We start from the raw sequence: 22016 nt of genomic DNA on the forward strand, positions 1-22016 counted from the left end.
ATAAACCGGCCACTTATTTTGGGGGGCAAAAACAGCCATTGCATTAATGACATACAGTATATATCCAGAGCAATATATCTGACGTATATGTCATATATATCCTTTGAAGTTTCTTTATTTTTGTATGTATGTGATATTATAGTGTTATAGTGTTTCCTTTTATTGCACAATGAAAATACATGATTTAGCAAATATAAAATAAAACTAGGATGCCTTATCCAAACAATTCAACAGTTGTTCAAGTCATATTCCCAGGGATGCACCATAAAAACATTTAGTTTATGGTTATTTTGTCAGGATCTGTGTCTGGCATCTCCTCCTTCCCCTTTTGTTTTTGTATTTCTCCCTCTTCCTCCCTGTCTTCCTGTCCTGTCCACCTCTGTCATATCGTTTGTGAGTGTTTTTATACGTTTGGACAGGTTGATGGCTAATTTCGTTGTACTAGTACAGGTACTCTATGCAATGACAATAAAGGGGATTCTGATTCTGATTGTTTGTTGTTGTCTTTCCCTGTTTGTCTGATCCTCTTGTGTCTCCTCCACTGTCTGTTTCAGTCAGTGCATTTACATGCACAGTTTAATCGAGCTATGCCTAAAATTCGATTTTGGCGTCTAATTGGACTTCTGTCCTTGTCCCATTTGTCCAGTTATAGATGGATTAAGGCAATTATTTGTTTAGTGTCATGTCAACGTACTGACTGTGTGTGAGTGCATGGGCATGGTTTTGTTCACAGGCAGGACCAGGTGAACCTGATCCAGCAATCAACCCTCACAGTATAAAACCTCAGTCTTCTCTTCACCTGTTGCCAGATCGTTTCGTCACCCAACTTGGCAGTTTGTCGAACCTTGACCTCTTTAGTGTGTTTACTATCTCCTGTGTTTATTCGCTTGTGTGCTAATTACTTTAGTTTTTTCTGCAATGCTTAAGATCATTGTATGCTCCGTTGCCTTTGTTCCTGGCTGCCTGTCGCTTGCTACCATGTGCCTCTCCAGTCGTGTGAGTTAAACTGCAGGATCCTTTCTCTCCACATGCTGAAGCAGTGTCGCCATTAACACATGGTGGACGCCAAACAAAAGGCTTTGTTCCTTGTTCCTGAGCACTCGTAACCTCACCTGCACCATTGGACCCTGGGAAGACACTCCACCCCTCCCCCCTGCACATTACTTCTGCTAACATGAATAAAAGACTGCGGTTGCACTGATACCAGCCTCCTGAGCTGTACATTTGAGTCCAGACCGTAGTTTGTAACATATTTTATCTTAAAAGAAAAGCTTGAAATTTGGGGGGAAATGCTTATTCGCTTTCACAGTTATACAAGAAAAATGGTACTCTTTATGCCATTAATTCTGAAGCTGGAGGACTGGAAGCTGCAGACTTACTATCTTCGAAGTTCAAAAACATCTCCTAAGTTCACTAATCAGCCTTTTGTGTCTTGTTTTTCTGTACACAAGGAACAAGTTGTTGTTTTATGGAGAGTCACATGCTGTAATTCCTCGGGAAAGATCGCGATTGCAATGATTTGCCTGGCAACATCACAGTAAGGATAAGTTTTAAGGACATTGCAGAATCTGGTGCTGTTCACCATTAGGCAGTTTGAGCTGTTACAACACCCCAGAATAGGCCATTCGTTGACATTTTTATATGAAATTACTTTATTTAGGTGCCTGATGTTACTTACTCATATCAAACTTTCCAGCTATGTCATTTCTAACTAACAGGACCTGTTCTTAATTCTTTTTTTTTTTTTGGTGCAGTCCACATCTTAAAGCATGTGTTAATTTTGACAGAACTTAATGAGACTGTGTTGGGGGGGGTCGAATCCTGATGAGAGCCAGAAAAGAGGCAGAGCAGCAGGACGTCTTCTGGCGGAAATCACTCTGTCTGATTGCCACCGTGGAGCGATCCTGTCAGAGGATCACAGGCACAGCATGTGGCTGCTCACTCTCTGCTGGCAGTGATGAACTGAAGGTGCCACTTACCTGCTTCTATTTGACCAGCTTGCTGTCATCCTCAAGAGCACTTTGTCTTTTGCACTGTCAAACTTAAAAAAAGAAAAAAAAAACCTCTCCCCTGGCAGCCTCCAATAAAGTGACTTGAACAGATAAAGGGGTGAATGATGGACGGATGTGTGGTTGGGTGGACAGAGATTACATTGAGGAATGGATGGGTAGGTGGGCCAGGAGAGTGGTGGATGTTTACTTGACTGGAGGCAGGATGAAGTATAGACTGGCAGCTAGGGTAATGGAAATGTAGATAGGTGGAGCGTTTGATGAACCAGCACAAAATTACTTTTGTAAGTTTGGGTTTTTAGGTTTTACTCATGGGGAAATATAAAACTTTTCTCCAGTTCAAATCCGTAGTTTTACACAATTATATCTACCTTTATGCTACTATATGCCACTCTCAGACAGGCAGGCAATCAGAAATCTTGGCATGTTTGGTTTCTTTTTGTCTTACCACCTAAAAAAAGGGCACACTTCAGAAAAATCAACAGTGACTCCTTGGAGTGTCTGTTAGTCCAACCAAACACTGAACAAGACATTTTTAATGAACAAATCGTTCAAATAAACGTATTAAGTCATTAAGTGAAAATACAGTGTGAAAGGGTCAAAATGATGAGACCAAACTGGTAAACCTCCTTTTTTATATCTATATAACATTATATAAAACTTTATTGATACAGTGTTTCGCATTGTTCTGCTTCTCTCCTGATGACGGCTCGCCTTGTTAGTGACCTGTCAATGAAAGGTAGCCACTCCCCAAATCATATGATTCTTTATCTATTATTATTATATTCATGAACTATTAACATCAAATTGTCTTGAAGAAGATTTTTTACTAGAGATTGAGACCATAGTGTTGTCCTTTAAAAAAAAATTATGAGGTAATTAATCAAGTGAGAAGTTTTCTCATTTTGCATTGAAATTAATGGACAGAAATGTTTTTGCAGCCAAACTTAGCATCCCCTGTTGGAATTTTCTGTAGAATGCAGCTAAAGGCACTTCCTGGTTTGCCTCCCTGCTCAGACCCGGAGGTTGCCGCCTGAATGCAACCCATATTTACCATTATTGCTATGCAGCACCCTCTAGTGGCTGTAGAAATTAAAACCAAGGCGGAAGTGGGGTAACGGAGTATATAAACAACAAGGTCCACTCAGGGTCAGTTTGATGCATCCAACTGTGACCCAGGAGACCAGTTTTCATCTCCCCACTGAAGGCAAAAGGCAACATTGTTATTTTAAGCTTTGTATGTAACTTCTGTGTGTAGCAAAAGTGACATTCTACATTACATTTTACCTAACTATCATAGCTGACTAAAATATTTTTACAGAGCCTAACTATGTGATTTTCTTAACCAAGTAGTTTTAGTCTGTTAGTCATATAGGGTTTAGGAACAATGACTTATGTGGTCTTGTGGTTGAAAAGACTTCAAAGGAAAAGTGCAAAACTTGCTTATGAATATCTTTAAGGAAGCATTGCAGCAAGTTTCTGGGCAAAAAAAGATCAATATGGGCACATTCAGCCATGTAAAAATATGTGTAAAAGTAAATTAATTCATGTATTTAATAGAAAGTTAATATGATATGAAGTATGAAGGTGTTCCCATAAATCAATTGCTGTGGTGTATTTGCATCAGACCAACCTCCAAAATGATGCGTAAATGTGATTATGCATCTTAATCTTACTTTGGTAAAGCACATATAGAAAAAGAAATCGAAAAAACTAAGTAATTCTAGGCCTTTCTGTGCTATGTAGGGATTATACAAGGTTCTGGTTGAAGTGCATGGAGAGTGCTGTGTGGAGTACTTCCTTTCTCATGTGAACTGCAGAGGCTTAATCCTTTCAACTGAACTTTGCTCATCATAATCTAATAACTATAATTTCTAAACCCCTTCCCAGATTTACTTTGCTCCAGTTCAAGTGTGTAATTGGAAAGAAAACTCTGGCTTTGCATGCAAATGAGCTGATTTAAGAGGAAAATCACTGTGATTTTGTGGAGTTAGTGGAGTTGGTGGTGGTGGTGTGTGTGTGTGTGTGTGTGTGTCTGTATGTCTTTCAATATCAAATTTCAGCATTTTCAGTTATTGAATGAATGCATTTAAGTAGTTCAGTGGTTTGGTTTCAATCAACCCCTAAAAATAAAAGTATTTGTCCCCTTAGCTGCCAGATGTTCCACTTTCATCACTTACATCTAAAAATGAGTAATGCAGTCTGTCTGCCAGTTGATGCTGAGCAGATATTGTACAAGGTTTGTCATCATTACTGACCACCTACCCATTGCCATTTTATCCAAGAAAAAAGGTAACTGTTTAAATCTGAGAGCAAGATGACGTCGCAATAGTCAATGATAAAAACAAAACACAAGCCCTCATTACAACAAGTGAATCAACGCTCAAGTTCTGCAACATCCAAAATATGCAAATATTCCTCATACGATAAATAGATCATTGGTTTCTACCACTTGTCTTTTGGTTTGACACAGGATACAAACAGCTGTCTCCTTGGTCAAAGTCCTGTATTTGTTTGACCAATTCATTGACCCCAAACCTCCTCCCTGCGTTGACTTTGTTGATCTTTATACTAGGTAACCTGTACTGTCATAATCGTTATGGCCACTGGAGGTTGCTGCCTAACAATAAACATAAGGGTGGAGCCAACCTATGGGGACCTTCTATGACCTATGGGATAGTCTCCAAAGATAAAATTGTTAGAATGGAACTTTACAGACTTTGTGGAACATGCCTTAACCCATTTAGGCCTAAAACACCTGGAAAAAATGCCTGTAAAACCTATTGGCGATTTTAAAATAACCTCCTAAAACCTGAACCTTTCTGGAAATTCAACAGAAGTGTCAACGCCTACTAAATAATCGATTTTTCAGCCTCTGTAGCAGATAGAAATGAAATTCAAAAAGTATTTGAGAGCTTATACCTGTTATATCAGAGCTCCCTCTGCTATAGTTGTCTTTCGCCATGATTTCAGTTCTGGAAAAGTCCTGTGTTACATTGCGACACTCCCACATGTATTCTGATGCATTTCATTGGCCAATAGACAGAAAATAGGTGGAAAAAACTACAAATACTACAAAACGACGTATCCGCTTTCCCGGCTTTAATGTTAGAATAACGCAAGAGTGCCCCCGGTTTTAATGGTAGAAATGCAGTAATGCTTTCCTGGCTTAAATGGGTTAAAGGACCACACCCTGCAGTAGATATCTGGAGCTGTATGAGAATAGTTCAGAGACTATAGCATTTAATGGATACATGAGTCAGAGCTCAGGTTTGCCACATTCTTAAGCTGCTTAGAAATGCTGATGGACAGCAGCTACATCATTACAGAGAAGTATATCAAGTGACCTTTATAGGAAGACCAGCACTTCTCTCAGTAACTATAAAGGACTGGAGCACCTGTGAACAGGCCCCTGACTGACCAGAGCTTCATACAAAGAAAGTTCCAAATAAAATTAAATTACTGAATGCAAGACTTTTATGTTTCTTTGTACAAGCTGTTCATGTAATGTGATATGTAATGTGTTTTTATACACATTTGAACCCCAGGTGGTCATGAAAGTTGTAAAATTATAAATAATAACAACAATAATAGCTCCAAACCTGAGAGAAAGGAAGAGAAAGAGAAAATCCTGCAGTGTTTAAAGCCTGAAAGCAGCGATTCATTCCAGTGAGCCCCTACAATTTGTTCCATGTCACTTTAATGGCCCTTCAAGAGCCAACCAGCTTTGTGCCTGACGCCAATTTCACCCTGTCTGCTTCCTGTTGTCGCCTTTTCTAACTTTACACACATTTATACCATCACTGGTATTAACATTTGTCAAAAAGTCACACCACACACACACACACACACACACACACACACACACACACACACACACACACACACACACACACACACACACACACACACACACACATATCTGAATCCTCATTATTTGGTGGACCAAGCATGCTCTCTCCTTTAAGGCTTCCACATAACAAGATAAAAAATCTCAGTACATAGAGTAATGATTAAATGCAGCTGCCTTTAATTAAGGTGTGGGTATTTCTAATGTCTGTGAAGACTGGAGGTGTACATGACCTCACTTTGCACAAGAGGAGAATTTGCATTTGTTTTTCAAACAACAGGAGTTAATGAAGAGTAAGAAAACACTAAAACATTCTGGTTGGAGATGGCTTCCCAAGGCTGCTTTTTTCTTTTGATCTTAAAGATCACATTCACTATCAGTTAACACTGTAATTGTTTCTTGCATTGTCAGCACCACTATTAAAATCAAAAGCTCCATTTTGTGGGATGATGTGCTGTTTAAAAGCCCCTCAGGCTCATTTAAAGATGAGTCACTTGACTGCAGCTGTTAGTTATTTTTATTTTTTTCTCTCAACACAGTGAGCATCACATGCTTTCATATTTCACTGAGTCTAGATTGTATTGCTTGTTAGTTTGTTTTGAAGTCAGGGTTAATAGGGGATCTTTCTGTCTCACACTGGGCCTTGACATCCTCCACTGACCAAAGACTGAGATAACAAGACTCTGGAGGAGGAAAGACAGACAGATGGAGACAGAGAAGGAGAGACAAGCTTTGAAGAACCACAGCATTACACTTTTTAATATGGGTCTGACATATTATATTGCCACTGTTTGTTGTTTGTATATAAGCCTGTTATAAGTGATGATGGTAGATGCAGGCATTTGCCACTGAAACACATAACAAACCAGGAGTCAAAGAAAAGTGCATGTCAGTATATTTAAAAAAGCCTATCTTAAACGTCATTAAGCAGTATTTTTATATCAACAGTGAACCAACAGACTTGTCAGAACTATTGTAAATTGATACATTACTGTGGAGCTTTGTGCAGCTTAAAGCCTGTTTGAACCCACTGTTTTCTCCCACATTTAGCAAGTGAGGGAGTAAGACTTTGCAAGACTGTACTTCAACAGAAGAAAAATTCATAGATTCAGCTCAGCTAACTTTGACCACAGACATCAGACAGCCATAGGAGACTGGTCTCCGCTCAAAAACAACACTATAGGTCGCCTGTCCAGGCATCAAAATAAGACTTGTATTTTCATTTTAGACTGTCCTCCGGCGCGTTCTTGCTAACGTAGTTGTAATGATTGACGGTGATGCTGAGTTTAAATGGCAAATGTCACACACAGGATGGGCCATACACACGTCGGACTATCAACCAGGAGAATGGGGTTCCATCTGAAAACCAAGTAAGCAGTTTTTTACGTAACTTACGATTTTTACGTAACATCTGTGGCTGAGGTTTTGTAAGTCATGTGTTAACATAACTAACTGAAGTCACGTCACCCACGTAACTACTTCACTTCCGCCATTTACGTGCATTTTTTTTGCTGTTTAAACTGTTTTTTATAACGCCTTACCATGAAGTTTTCTGCCCTAAGCCTAGGTCAGTGGTTTTGTAGCGTAGATTCACTGAAACTGCAGTCTATTTTACAACTGTGAACTGTACGTGTATGTATGTATAACGACGTGTGTGTTATTTTCAAAATGCTCCGCTCTATGATAATGAAATGCATAATAGGTTGTTATGGGTAGTATTGACAAACTGCTTATTCTGTGGTTTAGGTTGCGTGACGGTCCCCTGACGGACTATTGATTATATCCTGTGCTCTATTGTAGCAGGTACCTGGAAGGTGGAGTGCCACTGATGATTAGTTGCGAGCACCTGAGCCCGGTGCTCTTCAGCTATATGACCCAACCTACCTGGAGCCTGGCACTCTCTCTCTCCTTTATGCCTTTCATTTGTTTGCGGACACACAACATCTTCTTTTCACATTACAGCTACACTCATGCATACACTCACCCACACTATTGAATTTACTGATAGTCACACCTCATCATATCTTTGGTTTATGTTTTGATTGATTTATTATTCTTTGTTAAATAAATAATTAGTTAAATTGCCGTTTGTCTGTGTTTTCCCAATCTTCTTCATGGCTTAATAGCCAGGTCTTGACAGTTGGAGATCTTGTTGACCATAGGATAGGCATAAACACATACCACAGTCATTCCAAACATAGCAACTGGAAAAAAAAAAAGAGGTTTAAAACATTAAAAAACACAATGATTCAGAAGTAGAGATGGCTCCTGATAAGTTTGGAGATGGCAGTGTGAAGAGAACCAGTTGACAGAAAAATAAAAATATATAATTAAAAAGTCAGAGTAGGGAAAAACAGGAAAAAAACAGCTAAAGAGATGATTACACAAACACACACACACACACACACACACACACACACACACACACACACACACACACACACACACATATATAAGCCTCATTGAGATTAAAAAATCTCTTTTCCAAGAGAGACATGGCCAAGAAAGCAACTGTTTAAAAACAATTATCAAAAACACCTAAATACAAATACAGCCATCACAACAGCACTGAAGGAGCCGCAGTAGCCGACTCATAAGTAGCAGACACACTGACCAAGGTCAAGACCGATTTCTTTGTCCTTTAGAATAGATTTTAATTTTATTTTTGATCTGTTCAGACAGTTTCAAATCCTTTCGCTAAAAGCTTTCTTACCTAACTCAGTTCTCGCTCTTGGCACCAGCATCTGTACAATATTTTGAGAGCGTAGTCCATACTGAGTTTGGTTTCGACACATGTATGTACACAGGTATGAGGGAAGCAGCCCAAGAATAGATTTATAGATAAAAACTAACCAATGAGAGAGCCTGCAGACATACAGTATGAAATTGGCATTTCAGCCGTGGCATACAAAGCCGTAGCATACAAAGTACAATGATGTGTGCGATTTCCTAAGCCAGTAATGAAAAACACAGTCCAACTTCTTAAGGCTCTGATTAGTTGCATTCATAAAAAGCAGATCACCATTGTCCAGTAGAGGCAAGAAAGTTGCAGAAATCAAATATTTCCTTGACTGATTGTAGTTTAAATGACAGTTTCTGATCAATAGTAATCCCTAAATATTTATAAACCGTGACCCTTTCAATTTCATCACCTTGTACTGACGTTATCTTTGCAAAATTGGGTGTCAAGTCTTTACCATTTGAGAAGATCATAAGTTTTGATTTATCTGCATTCAATACCAACCTGAGTTCAGTGAGATGGGATTGAACCACATCAAAAGCAGATTGCAGGTATTGAAGGGTCTTAACTAGGGAAGGGGATGAACAATAAAAAACTGTATCATCTGCATAGTAAAGAAATGAGGCATTTAATACATAATCACAAACATAACTAATGTACAGCGAGAACAAAAGAGGACCCGAGATTGAGCCCTGGGGCACACCTTTTGACACAGGGAGGAAGGCAGAGGAAGAGCTGGAAACTTGGACAGATTGTGTTCTCATAAATAAGTAATTGGAGAACCAACCAACAGCATGTTCAGAAAGACTAATATTAAAAAGTTTGTTCGCCAAGACGTTAGGGTCTACTGTGTCAAAAGCCTTCGATGAATGAATAAAAAGGGCTGCACAATATTTTTTGCAATCCAATGCCTGCATAAAATCATTCACCACTTTTTAAGCTGCAGATGGTGTACATGTAACTTCAGTTGTGTGGGAGACCATGATCAAAGTGGTAACACGATTAAAACCTACTGCTTCCCAGATATAGTCTTTGACATAAAATCAAAAAAATCCTCAACATCACTGAATCGCTGTCTTGACAATTAGTAAGTAAAATATCAGACATTGGACAGTGATGATTGCCAAAAGTGTGAAAATAGGTGTTTGCATATAAAGGGATTTTGGCCTGTTTCTTTATTTGATTTAGAACAATCCTATTGCCAGAATAATGTTGGTATTGTATGTTTCTGCAAACCACAGGTACATTGAATGCTGTATTTACATCTTTTTTTTTTTTTGACATTTTTGAATCACAGAAATGTTTAATCTTAGCATTTCTGAAACACTGCAACCATTTTCATTCCCCCATCTGAGGGTAATGAAGCTTTTGGGGGAGGGGACACCAAAGTCAAGGTGGTCTTTGGCAAATTTCAGACTAGCCCATCTCTACGTTGGGACTAAAATGCTCAATTCTGCTTCTGCAATGTTTTACTGCAGCATGTTGTGGCTCTGGCTGCTCTATAGTTTCAGCTCACAGTCTACCGGCAGTGTTGGTGTGTGTCAGTGTGTATGTGTGTGTGTGTGTCTGTGAGAGTGTTGCTTGCTGCTTTGCTTCTCCAGTTCTCACTTTCTGCAAGATTCTTTATTTTTACGCCTTATTCCCCCCTCATGTCATTCAGCCACACACATCCACTGGTTTTATGGGCAGTAGACGAGCTGCTGCGGGTCTCTCGGCGGCTCCACTGTCCCCCGGCTCGCTGCGAGATCACCGGCGTTACAGCAGTGAGCGGTAGCGGGGCTAGTTGGTAGATTAGGCTTTTGCCAAATCCTGTCGTAAGCAAGGCTAATACATCCTTTTTCGTGGTGACACAGGAGTGTAAAGCCAAACGCTGTTCTTCTTTTAAAATCAACTTTGGCTCTAAACTATCTAGAACACTGTCTACAGGTAGATCGAAAGAGAGCTTCACGTCTGCTGCAGCAATGTTGGATCCATAAGAAAACTCCAAAACTACACAAGCTTCCATCTGTCCAATAGTACGCGTCATCGTCTTGCCGTCCCTCCCCGTTCTGTGATTGGATCCCTAAAAAAGGGCTAAGAATCCGCTATTGACACCAGACCCTTTCGCAGTTTGAAATGAAATCGAGCGTGCAAGGCAGTATGGGTATACCCAGGCTAGGTTTCCTCCATGTTGTCCTGCCATGGACACCACACCTGTTCGATTTGTGTGTGTGTGTGTGTGTGTGTGGTAGAATCAAGACTAGATATGTACCAGTTCCAATGACTCCTTCAAGCCTTTACTTTTTACTCTGGAGTTCTCTTTTTTTTGTACCTCACTGAGCTTTCTGCATTGTGCCTTTGGAGTGAACTTTGCTTGCCGCCCATTTCTAGGGAGAGTAGCCACAGTACTAAATCGTCTCCATTGTGGACTGGTGAATACATATAGTCTTTGAGTTCACTTTGTAACCCCTTACAGTTTGATGCAAATCAACAATTCTTGACTGCAGGTCTTCCGAGAGGTCTCTTTTTTGTGAGGCATGGTTCACATGATCAGATGCTTCTTGTGAATAGCAAACTCAAAAAGTTTGAGTGTTTTTATAGGTCAAAGTATCTCTACACCTCACTCAAATCTCATTTCATTGTTAGGACTCCAGGTTCACTAACTCCTGACTCCAATTTGCTTTTAATGGAGCCATTAGCCAAAGGGTTCACTTACTTTTGCCACCAGCATTGTGAATTGTTTGTGTTGTTTTTGTCTATACTTGGGACTTAGATTCAGATCATATCACATTTTATGAGAAATTATTGCAGAAAACTAGGTCATTTCAAAGGGTTCACATACTTTTTCTTACAACTGTACATATCGGGGCCAATGATAGAAGAAGTGAAGGAAGTAGAGTAAGGCTTAATTGACTTGTTTTACTGTCTAGGCAAACTGTAAGTCCATTTTTCTACGAGTAGGCCACTGTCAGTGTTCTATAGAGGGATCAATAGGTTGAGCGGGCTCTTATCACTGAACACATGGTGCAGCAAAACCTGAAGTGTATCAATTATACTGATAACTTTAATCTGTTCTTGGAACATGAACATATTTTTAGGGGCAGATTGCCTCCACCCAAGCAGATCAGATGTTAAAGTGCTGATGGACCCATTTTGGTTCAGCCAGGATGATGCAGCCTGACACACAGCAGACTTGGAGCCGTGAAGATAGAACATCACAACCTCAATGTCAGTGTATTGACAACCAGCTCATGGATAATTCTACTAATTCTTCCTCCTCATCTTACCTTGCCTCAGCCTTGATTTCTCTCAAGAAATTATTCCATTCCTCTTTTCTGTAATGCTTTATACAAGCCTTAAATTCATAGCGGGTACTCACTGCCGGAAGCAAAAGGTAAGAAAGCCTTTTCCTGAAAAAGATCATCAAAAGTATTGGACTCACACAGTGGCCAGTAGGGCTATGTCATCAGCTATTTAGAAGGCAAATCAAACTGAATTTTGGATGCCACAATGCAACAGACCAACCAAGTGTCCACACAGCATTTTGCTTTTGTTTGTTGGAAGACAGCAGTGTTTCTCAAGAAGGGAAACGATTTTTCCAACCTGTGAAGACTGTTACAGTAGTAGATTCTGCTGAACTCTACATGCTATGAATGGAACCTGACTCACTCCGCAGACTGAGCGTGTGCAGGCACTGCTCTGTAGGCCTGTCAGAGATGTGCTGCCCCAGATCAGCACAAGGAGGCAAATGAGGGACAGGTGCAGCCCCTGCATACAGGCCAAGGAGAAATGCTTTTAATTACAACTATGTGGGTCATGAAGATGCTTTTCATTATTAGCTGATTAAGATCCTTCACACACAGGTCTTTCATAATGCCACTTAATGTAAGAGGCTCTTACCTGGAGTACAACCAGGTTTTCTTTGTATTATATATAAAAAAAATAAACTATAATCATTGTTTAATGGGCAAAAATTACAGCAGCTTTTAATGGAGCTTAATACACATAAGTTACCTGTGGGCAACTTCAAGGTCCAAAACCTTGTAGAAAATATTCATTATGATAAAAAAAATTTACTTAATTTGAGCAGATTTAAATTGCTTAACTTTATTATTGGCTGTTATGGTTGCCGGAAAAACCCATTCTTTTTTTATTACCATGATATTTCCTGTGTTTAATGTGAAATGCAGCTTAATAAGTGCGAAAATGTAATGACTTGTTCATTTCCTGTTCCAGCTGTTCCAATCCAGTAAAATTCCGGACACGAATTCATCACTTATAGGCCCCCAACATCCCATTTTTCTTTACAGCAGCAGTGAAAACATGAAGACATGAGATGACAGCACTGCTTATCTGTCATATTGGACTCCAACTGCGATGGGACAGTAAGCTGCTCTTGGAGCTGGCAACACTTTGCCTCAGCACTTCATGTGCCACCACATAGTTATTACTCTGCTGTTATCTTCGCACCTGCTTCTCCAACAGAAACTAGGAATATGTTTACAGGCAATCCTTTATTATTCCATGAGAGAGGTTTGAAGTAAATCCCCACTTTAACCTTGTTTTAAAGCCTTTATTTGGTTCAGTATTTTCTGAGTACTTAGCATAGTTGTGCATCCATATGGTATTACAATTCAGTGTGCAATAGCATTGGACATTTTTGGTATTCACCTTAGTTTTTACATCTAAAGTTAGTCTTTAAGTGGTTAAACTAATTTCTCATCATATCCTGAACTTGTTTAAAAGCTGTCTGATATTAATTTGGCTTCCAGCATCACCAAATCTCTGTCTTTACAATTTAGAATTTCACAAGTAAAATATCAGACATTGGACAGTGATGATGGCTGAAAATTGTGAAAATAAAGAGTTTGCATACCAAGGGTTTTTAGCCTGCTTTTTAATTTACATTACATTACATGTCATTTAGCAGACGCTTTTGTCCAAAGCGACTTACAATAAGTGCATTCAACCTGATGGTACTAGACATAGACCATAGGAATCGAGTAAGTACATAACTTTAAGAGCTAACTGTCATTGCTAAGGAGTGCTATATGTTAAAGAAGAAAAGAAGAGAAAAGAAATAAGAGGGTTTTTTTTTTATATATATATATATCTGTTAGGTGACCATGACTTAACCGAGGTATTGTTGGAAGAGATAGGTCTTCAGCCTGCGGCGGAAGATGTACAGGCTGTCTGAGGTCTTGATGTTTGTGGGGAGCTCGTTCCACCATTTGGGAGCCAAGACAGAGAAAAGTCTGGAAGTGGTTTTGAGGCGAGTTGACCCACGCAGGGTGGGAGTCGCCAGCTGTTTGTGTGAATGTGATTTATAACAACCCTGTTGTCAGAATAATGTTCTCATTGTGTGATTCTGCAAACCACTGGTACATTGAATCTTGTTTTTAACATTTTTAAATCACAGATGTGTTTAATCTTAGCGTTTCTGAACCACTGCAACACCTTTTCATTACCTCATCAGGTGGTAATAAAGCTTTGGGTGAAAATAATTTTCCTTCTAGTACAACTCCTACATGAAACTGCTTCAATGGTGTATGTCCAGTTCATTACTGTAAAGGATGAAAACTCATCAACTGGACCAAGACCAAAGTTCATCCTAAACAGCAGGTTACAGTCAAAACACACACACACACACACACACACACACACACACACACACACACACACACACACACAATGCAAAATGCCAAAACAGATTAATAAAGAAAATGAGCTTGGATTAGATGTTTTAACAAACTGTCAGTGATATGTTTCAGCCCAAATTACCTTAGATAACTAATATACAGATAATATTTTCCAGTTATCTACATTCAACAGGAAATGTCAGGGTCTGGGGTAATGCTCACAATCGAAGAGCTTCTTTTATGCTGTTATGTACCAATGCTCAACAATCACACAGGGAGGAATTCATCACAAAAGGGACATGGACATCAATTTCGACAGCCACAGAAGCACAAAGTAGAACAGAATGAACCTGAGTGGATGGAAATTACATCATAATGAACCACTCTTGTTAAAAACACGTTGAAAAGAAATTTGACTTGGCTGGATTTCACTTTACTGAGGCAGCCAAGGACAGAGAAGTGAAGGTTCATTTTGAGTGATTTTGAGTGTGACTTAAAGTTTAGGAAGGAAAGTAAATTGACTGAATTTATAGTGGCTCACATGCATAAAGATTTCTTTATAGTTTACATTAAGTCACATTTTCTATGCTGCTCCTCAACCTCAGCATGCAGACTTTACAGTACTGATAAAAAATAATATATAATAAGCTACATTTATGACACCCCGCTAAATATTTGATTTGGAGGTCTTTGGATGGTCGTGGGTATTAATTAATAGGGCTGGTTTTTAAAAATAGATTTGTTCTATATTAAATTTAATTTTCCAATATGAAAACATACATTCTGAGATCAATCTTTTTTATGAATACAGTCATGTAAAAATGTTTTAGACCACCTTTGTTTTCTTCATTTTCTTTTTCATTTTAATGCCTGGTACATAAAAAGGTTTATGTATGTCAGTAATTCAATTCATACAGTGGAAATAACACATTTTATAGATCCATTACACACAGAATTGAATATTTCATATCTTAATTTATTTAATTTATTCTAATTATTATAATGATTATGGCTTACATTTAATGGAGACCTAAAATTCAGTGGCTACAAAAGGACAATTTTAAAAAGTATGTTTAATATCGAAATGTTGGCCTCTGAAAAGTATGTCCATCTACTTGCACTCAATACTTGGTTGGGACTATTTGACTTGAACTACTGGAAATTGACTTTTCCATGATATTCTAATTAATTGAGATACACCTATATGTATATCCCTGTGTTTGTGTAAAGCTTTAACCTGGCCAGTTAGTCTTTTATGGCCAACCTCTCTTCCGGTAGATGCATGATCTTTAGTCTTGCATTTCGCCTCATTAGTCATGCATGAATTGGATAAAATGAACATAAAGAAGAACTGTACAGGCCTAAATCACACAGTTTTAAAGTCATGGAGAGAAAAGATGAATGCAGACAGCGGATGTGCGATCACTTTTTTTAAGGTCAACACCACAATGCCTAAAAATAACAGAAAAAAGCCGAAACCAGCTTGTGCACACCAATCCCTCTTTTTTCACCGCGTTTATCAACACCATAAATTGAATTAAATCGAATTGTGTATTTGTGATTCAAAATTGGAACTACTAAAAAGATCTGTGACGATTCTATAAATTAAAGGGACCTGAAGACCTGCCAAGGAGTTCATATTTGACAATAATTCCTTATCATCAATTAAAATCAATCTTTTAAGAAATACTAAGTGATGATCCTTCAGGTGCATCCAATTACTACCTTTCACTCATAACATTAGGTATCAATATATAGTATGTTTCACTCACATTTTAACAGTAATAAAAATCTTTAGCACACCAAACACCTGCATTTTTCAAGTGCAGCTTCAAGTGAACCTCAAGAGTTGAACTTTTTTTATTCTGTTCTCGGAAAAAAGGAATAACATGATGCATTAGTACCAAACAGGGATACAATTTGTAGCAGCAGCTCTCACTTGAGTCGCCTATTGATAGGAAACATCAAAGTTAATTATGGGTCACTCATTCCTTGTAAAATTGACTGTGTCGCTGTTCTCCAATCTCTCATTGTCTCACTCGACTGTTTTGTGTTTTCATCTGAATTAATTTCTTGATTTAGGATTTGTTTCCTGCCAGTCCAGAGACGCTTTCAGTTAATGAGCGGTCGCTTGATAGAGACAAAATAGGTTGTGTGGCTCATTGCGTAGCTTCTGCCCAGATGCCCTGCTGGATTGTTTGGGCTTTTTCCCACCCTTTTAATATTCAACAAGCAGCACAGAGTGCAATGATTTTGTGCCAGCGCTGTGGCTCTGGCCTTCACCAAGGCATGTGTCCCACTCTGCAGGGTTTCCACACCTCCAGTGTTTAGAGGGAAACTGAAGAAACCTTATTTATTAGCAGTAAACATGTCCTCCGCTACTCTTGGCTAGTGCATTGCTTTTCTGTCAGTGAGCAGTGCCTCTGTCAGCCAACAGAAGATCAATTGGTGTAATTATAGTTGGGAATAGTTGTAAATGGTTTGAGGGATGTCTTTAAAGAAAAAAAAAAATATTGAAGATGAAATATTCCTGCACTGTTAATCAATCTGTGATGTCCAGCACAAAGTTTGTTTGTTTTTTCTTCTGTTTCAGTCCCAACTGACACAAGATGTTCTAATAATGTTTCAAGGATTTTTTCAGTGCAAGTGCCGATAAAACAAAAAGTTTAATTTAATCACCAGTTGAAAAAGAGAGCACACACACAGACATATATATATATGACTTTCATAGCTAAATTGCACTTTTTGTCCCTGGTTAAGATTAAGGGAAAAACACATATTAAAATTGTAATCAATAGAGAAAACCAATATAATATAAATAATATAATTGCTGTCAATTTAGAGCAGGATTTCAACAGAATTCATGAGAATGGTCTCCCCTTAAGTGCAGGCAGCAATACACAACCCATAATTATGGAGGGTTTGACCCAGGAGACTAGGGTTCATGTCCCATGTGAAAACAAAAGTAAACAATGTGATTTTAACACAACCAAACTTTCATGCATCACATATTCACGTAACTATGACACTTCCGGTAGTCATGTCACATTTGTAACTACTTAATTTCCAGCATTTACGTACATTTATTTACTGTTGAAATGGACTTTTATAACGCCTTCCCAGGATTTTTTTTGCCCCAAACCTAGATCAGTGGTTTTGTAGTCTAAATTAAACTGCAAACTGTATGTGTATGTATAATGACAGGTGCATTGTTTTAAGAATGCATGCGAACCGCAAAACGCTCATTTGGGTCATTTGACAAACGCTCATATGGGTCGTTATGGATATTGACAAATATCCATAATATAGACACCTTTTGTCTCGTTTAGGTCGGAGATCTTGTTAATAACCTAAAAAAAACAGCACTTTAATGTTAAATAAATGTTATTACACGCCATTTACTTTTTAAAAAAACTGAACTGTAATGTATTTGTAAGAAAGAGCTCTTAAATGGAAATCCGCCATCCACAGTAATAAGTAGTATTCTTTTGCATTTTGGGAAAAACAGTTTCACCAGAACTGCTCATGGATCGATTATTTTCTTCATTTTCAATTTCGTCATGCATGCAGGGACTCAGTCTTCTTCTCATTCAATGTTTACATTTCAGCTGCCTTATTAAATATAGTGTGTGAGTGTAATATGTATGAATGTGCATGTGCATTTGTGCATGCGTTAAAGAGGCACTCTGTGCAGTAGTCTCCCTGTATCTTAATGAAAACACAAGCTCTATTGTATTTATGTGGTAACTGGCTTTGTTATTTAATGTCTGCATTGCATCAGCCAACAGCTTGATTAACAATTAATAGACTCAATGCAATTACTCCTGCCATTTGTATTTATATTGTTCCACTCGTAGAGATTAAGAGTTTAAGCTGATTTCAATCTCTTCGATTCCACTAATTGCATCCTCTCACATGTGAGGTAATTATTTCTGCATTGTGTCGAGCTTCTGTAGAGCTGCTGAAACTCATTTCTGCAGTGTAAAACAATTTGTCGAAGTAAATGACTGTATCTGCGCTTTCCCTGTTTAGTAGCTCAAAAGAAAGATAACACGGGAAATGTGTGCACCTGAGTGCGTGTGCAAAGGCCGGCTTCGCTGTTGTAAAATTGTTATTCTCCTCACAGGGCCGTCAAGCATGAAATAGAAGAGTACATTTTCTTTGTGTAAACTTGCAGCTCTCAGCAGTGCACGTTTGGCCATTCAAGAAGGAATACTCTGTGAGAAAGAGCTTGGCTGAAAACAGAGAAATTGATTGAATTGAATCTTAAATCCATCTTATCCTTTTTAATGTGAAATCTCTGAATAGAATAAGTCCGAAGAGTGGGATTCACAGGGCGTTGTATGTGAGTATTAGGCATTTACTTTGTGGCAAAAACTCCACACAAAACATGGTTCCCCACAAGCGGTACAGCCTCTATAGGTTAGAATAAAAATACACGAAGCACAATGTCTCTGTGTCATCTAGTTTCCTGACCAGTGTAATAGCTGTACTATCACCACTACCATTATTTTAGTTGAAATACATTAAAGTTATTCTGGCAGCAACTCAGTTTACTGAACTACAGGGAGCTCAAGTTGGTTGTTTAACTTTCTTTCACTATCAATACCTGTCTAAACAAAAGTTATGAGTAGGGACTCCTCAGAACTCAGCTACAGGCTTTACATTGGCTTCTAGTGTTATGTAATCAGAATGATTTCCTGCATGACACTTGTTGTCCTTGCTACTATATTTCTAACATTTAAGCCGTGTATGAGCCAATACAGAAATTGAGATCCTCGGGCAGAGGTTTTGTTAAATAATCCTTCAGCTGTCTTTTTATTTGTTTTCCTGAACTTTGGTTTACTTTATCAATAAGTTCCACTCTAGCCTTATTTGTAATTGCCTGTGACCCATGCTAGTACTGTGAATTTGGTCCAGGCTGACATATGCTTACAAGTTGGAAGGATTATCATCAAAAATGATGAAAAAAATATGATTTGACTTTTAGGCTCGGTCCACCATGGGGCTAACTTTTGTGCTTTTGAGTAAAAATGTCCTGGCAACTATCAGCTGGAATGACATGAAACATGGTACACACATTCATTTTGCCTGCAGAATCAAATCTAATAACTTGCGTCATCTATCACCAGGACAACTTAAAGGTTTTGTGACATATTTCAAACTGCTATTAAAGATCTGATAAAGGATATGGTCCTTGATAAAATAAAAAAAAATGTGTCCAGCTTTGCTTGGCAGTGTTGGAGTGTGTGCTCCATCTGTGGGGATCTTTGTCCTCCACCCATAGGTGCGGCCTCTCTCTGACTAGCTGGAATTGTGGTGTGGCCCAGGGTGTGTCTGCTGCTGACTGGCCCATTCTTCATATCCTTACTTTTAACATGCTTGGGATTGCAGCTGTCTAGTGATAGTTGTTTGACAGCAGCTTTGTTCTGTGCTTGGCATTCAGAACTTTTTGTCAGGTAAGTAGTGTGCTGGGTGGCTATGTAAATATTCTGGTCAAACTCAATATCTACTTTATGTGTGTAAATGGCATTTCAGTTGTTGGGGTGTTCTTTTGAGCAGATAAATAATTTTGTTTGTTGTTTTCACCTTGGTTGCTTCAGTTATGGTCAGTTTAACATCACTGTTTTGCAAAAATATATATAATTTTCTTTAAACTGCTTTCTGGCTAGGTAGCTAGCTAACGCCACCATATTTACATACTGCAGTGGTTCCATAGAATATGCCGACCAAAACAGAACATTGGGTCATAGTAAAAAAGCTTTCCTACGCTCTCTCTCTCTCTGTGTGTGTGTGTGTGTGTGTGTGTGTGTGTGTGTGTACAGAAGAAGCATTGCAATGTTAAATTTGATGTTTTGTATGGCTCGTTTGGCTGTTACTGCAAAACCTATAATTTCAGTGAATTCACAACTACCACAAGTCATTTTATACATATGCTGGCTTGCTACTATTCACATCACCGTTCTTATCAGTGTGAAGGGTAGATTACTCATAAAAATTGCCGTTGATCTGACCATCCTACTATGCTGACTTGAATGAAAATGCTGGTTCTACTCTTATTCTATTTCTCTGGTCTGTGGCCCATAGAAGCATTAAGAATAGTTGGATTGTGACCTAGTAGCTGTTTACTTATGGCTTACTCAATCATGACAAAATTATTCATGATTAACAATGACTAAAACAATAATAAAATATGTCGAATTTCACTGATCACAGTAAGTTAAATAATCAGGATTTAGGTGACAAAGTTAAACTAAAACAAAACTTAAAACTGGGGCTACACAGTAGTGTATTGGTTAGCTTCCTGCCTCACAGCAAGAGGTCGCTGGTTCGACTCTGGCCTGCAGCTCTTCTGTCTGGAGTATGCATGTTCTCCTCGCGTCACCGTGGGTTCTTACCAGGTACTCCAGCTTCCTCCCACAGTCCAAAAACATGCACTTAGGTTTAATTGGTTACTCTAAATTGCCTGTATGTGTGAATGAGAATGTGAATGTGAATTGTCTGTCTCTATGTGTTTGCCTTGTTAGAATCTGGCCACCTGTCCAGGGTGTACCCCGCCTCTCGCCCAGTGTCAGCTGGGATAGGCTCTAGCCCCCCACGACCCGAGTGCGGATAAGCAGTTAGGGATATTAATAATATTATGAAATTAAAAACTCAAGACCTAAAACGGCTACCAAATTTCCCCCTCACATCAGTCGATTCACCTTTGTTATCCAAATGAACCTTGAACCCACTGGAAACCAGCAGGGAAAAGAAATTAGATGATGGAATACAGCTTTAGTGGGGAGGCAGGAGGTATTTTTAAAACAAAATCCCTCTCAACCACAATATAATCTATATCTGACATGTTTTGGGGCCTGCGGCTCCTCTGTGATTACTTTTGCTTCCCTCAGGGCGGACAGTAAAACATGACATACAAGGAGGAGATTCAATCCCCGAAGGCTTTCTCTTGGGTCATATTTCTTTCTGATAAGACAGAAGTTGAGTAGGTACAAAATTGAAAAAAGCCAAGGACACCGGAGGCAAAAGATTTGGGTAACTTTTTTTAAATTTTACATAAAGAGGCATGTCCTATGTTAGTGTTGTGAACATTATTTTATTAACACCATGCTCCACTGTGTAAAGGTCAGTGAAATAGAAAAATATAAATAGAAGAAAAACAATGCTAATACGTACTGCTCTTGTACACTCCACCTTTCTACCAGTGCTTATGATAGTATAACCAACCATGGTTCCTATAGTTATTGTACTGTATATGATTTGCAAGACTGGCTGTCATGGAGTCAACATAGTCAACAAATTTGATATTTCTGTGTACAAGTCTATGTGTAAACTCCCTCATATGCAGTATATGTAATCTCCTAAAGCTTCTCAACCTCAAAGGTCAAGCGATCTCCAGCTTTGTTCCACCAGGTGGCTTCATTACCAGGTTCCAACGGTTTGCACAGAGCTGTGGAATAAAGCCTTCTGCTACGTTGCTCCCTGGAGTCTATTCCCCTTGGAATAATTTAAATCCCTGCAAAAAGTTAACTAAGAAATGCAACTGCTTTTAAGCTTGATTTAGTCTTTTCATTATGCATTTAATTTGATCTTATTTCTGGTTTACTGTATTTTACAGTTGTTTTTCAATTTAGTTGCTTGCTGTGCTGTCTTGAATAGGTCTTCTTGGACTAGGGATTTCCCATGAAAAGCATATGAATAAAAATGAAAATGTACAGTGCATAAAAAGACAAGGTTTTGCATTGAACTGGACGTAGCCTGGACTAGTAGCAGACAGAATGAACTGCTGAACTGGAGAC

At 38.7% G+C, this 22016-nt stretch overlaps 1 long non-coding RNA gene across 1 annotated transcript; it reads left to right on the forward strand.

Moving 5' to 3' along the window:
• Window positions 1-814: 814 nt before the first annotated feature.
• On the forward strand, window positions 815-7924 carry LOC131987259 (uncharacterized). Its single transcript, XR_009395750.1, has 3 exons — window positions 815-996; window positions 7170-7229; window positions 7660-7924. It is a non-coding gene; the product is annotated as an uncharacterized LOC131987259 (long non-coding RNA).
• Window positions 7925-22016: the final 14092 nt, after the last annotated feature.

The sequence above is a fragment of the Centropristis striata genome, chromosome 15 (genome assembly GCF_030273125.1).
Source record: "Centropristis striata isolate RG_2023a ecotype Rhode Island chromosome 15, C.striata_1.0, whole genome shotgun sequence".
NCBI classification, from domain to species: Eukaryota; Metazoa; Chordata; class Actinopteri; order Perciformes; family Serranidae; genus Centropristis; species Centropristis striata.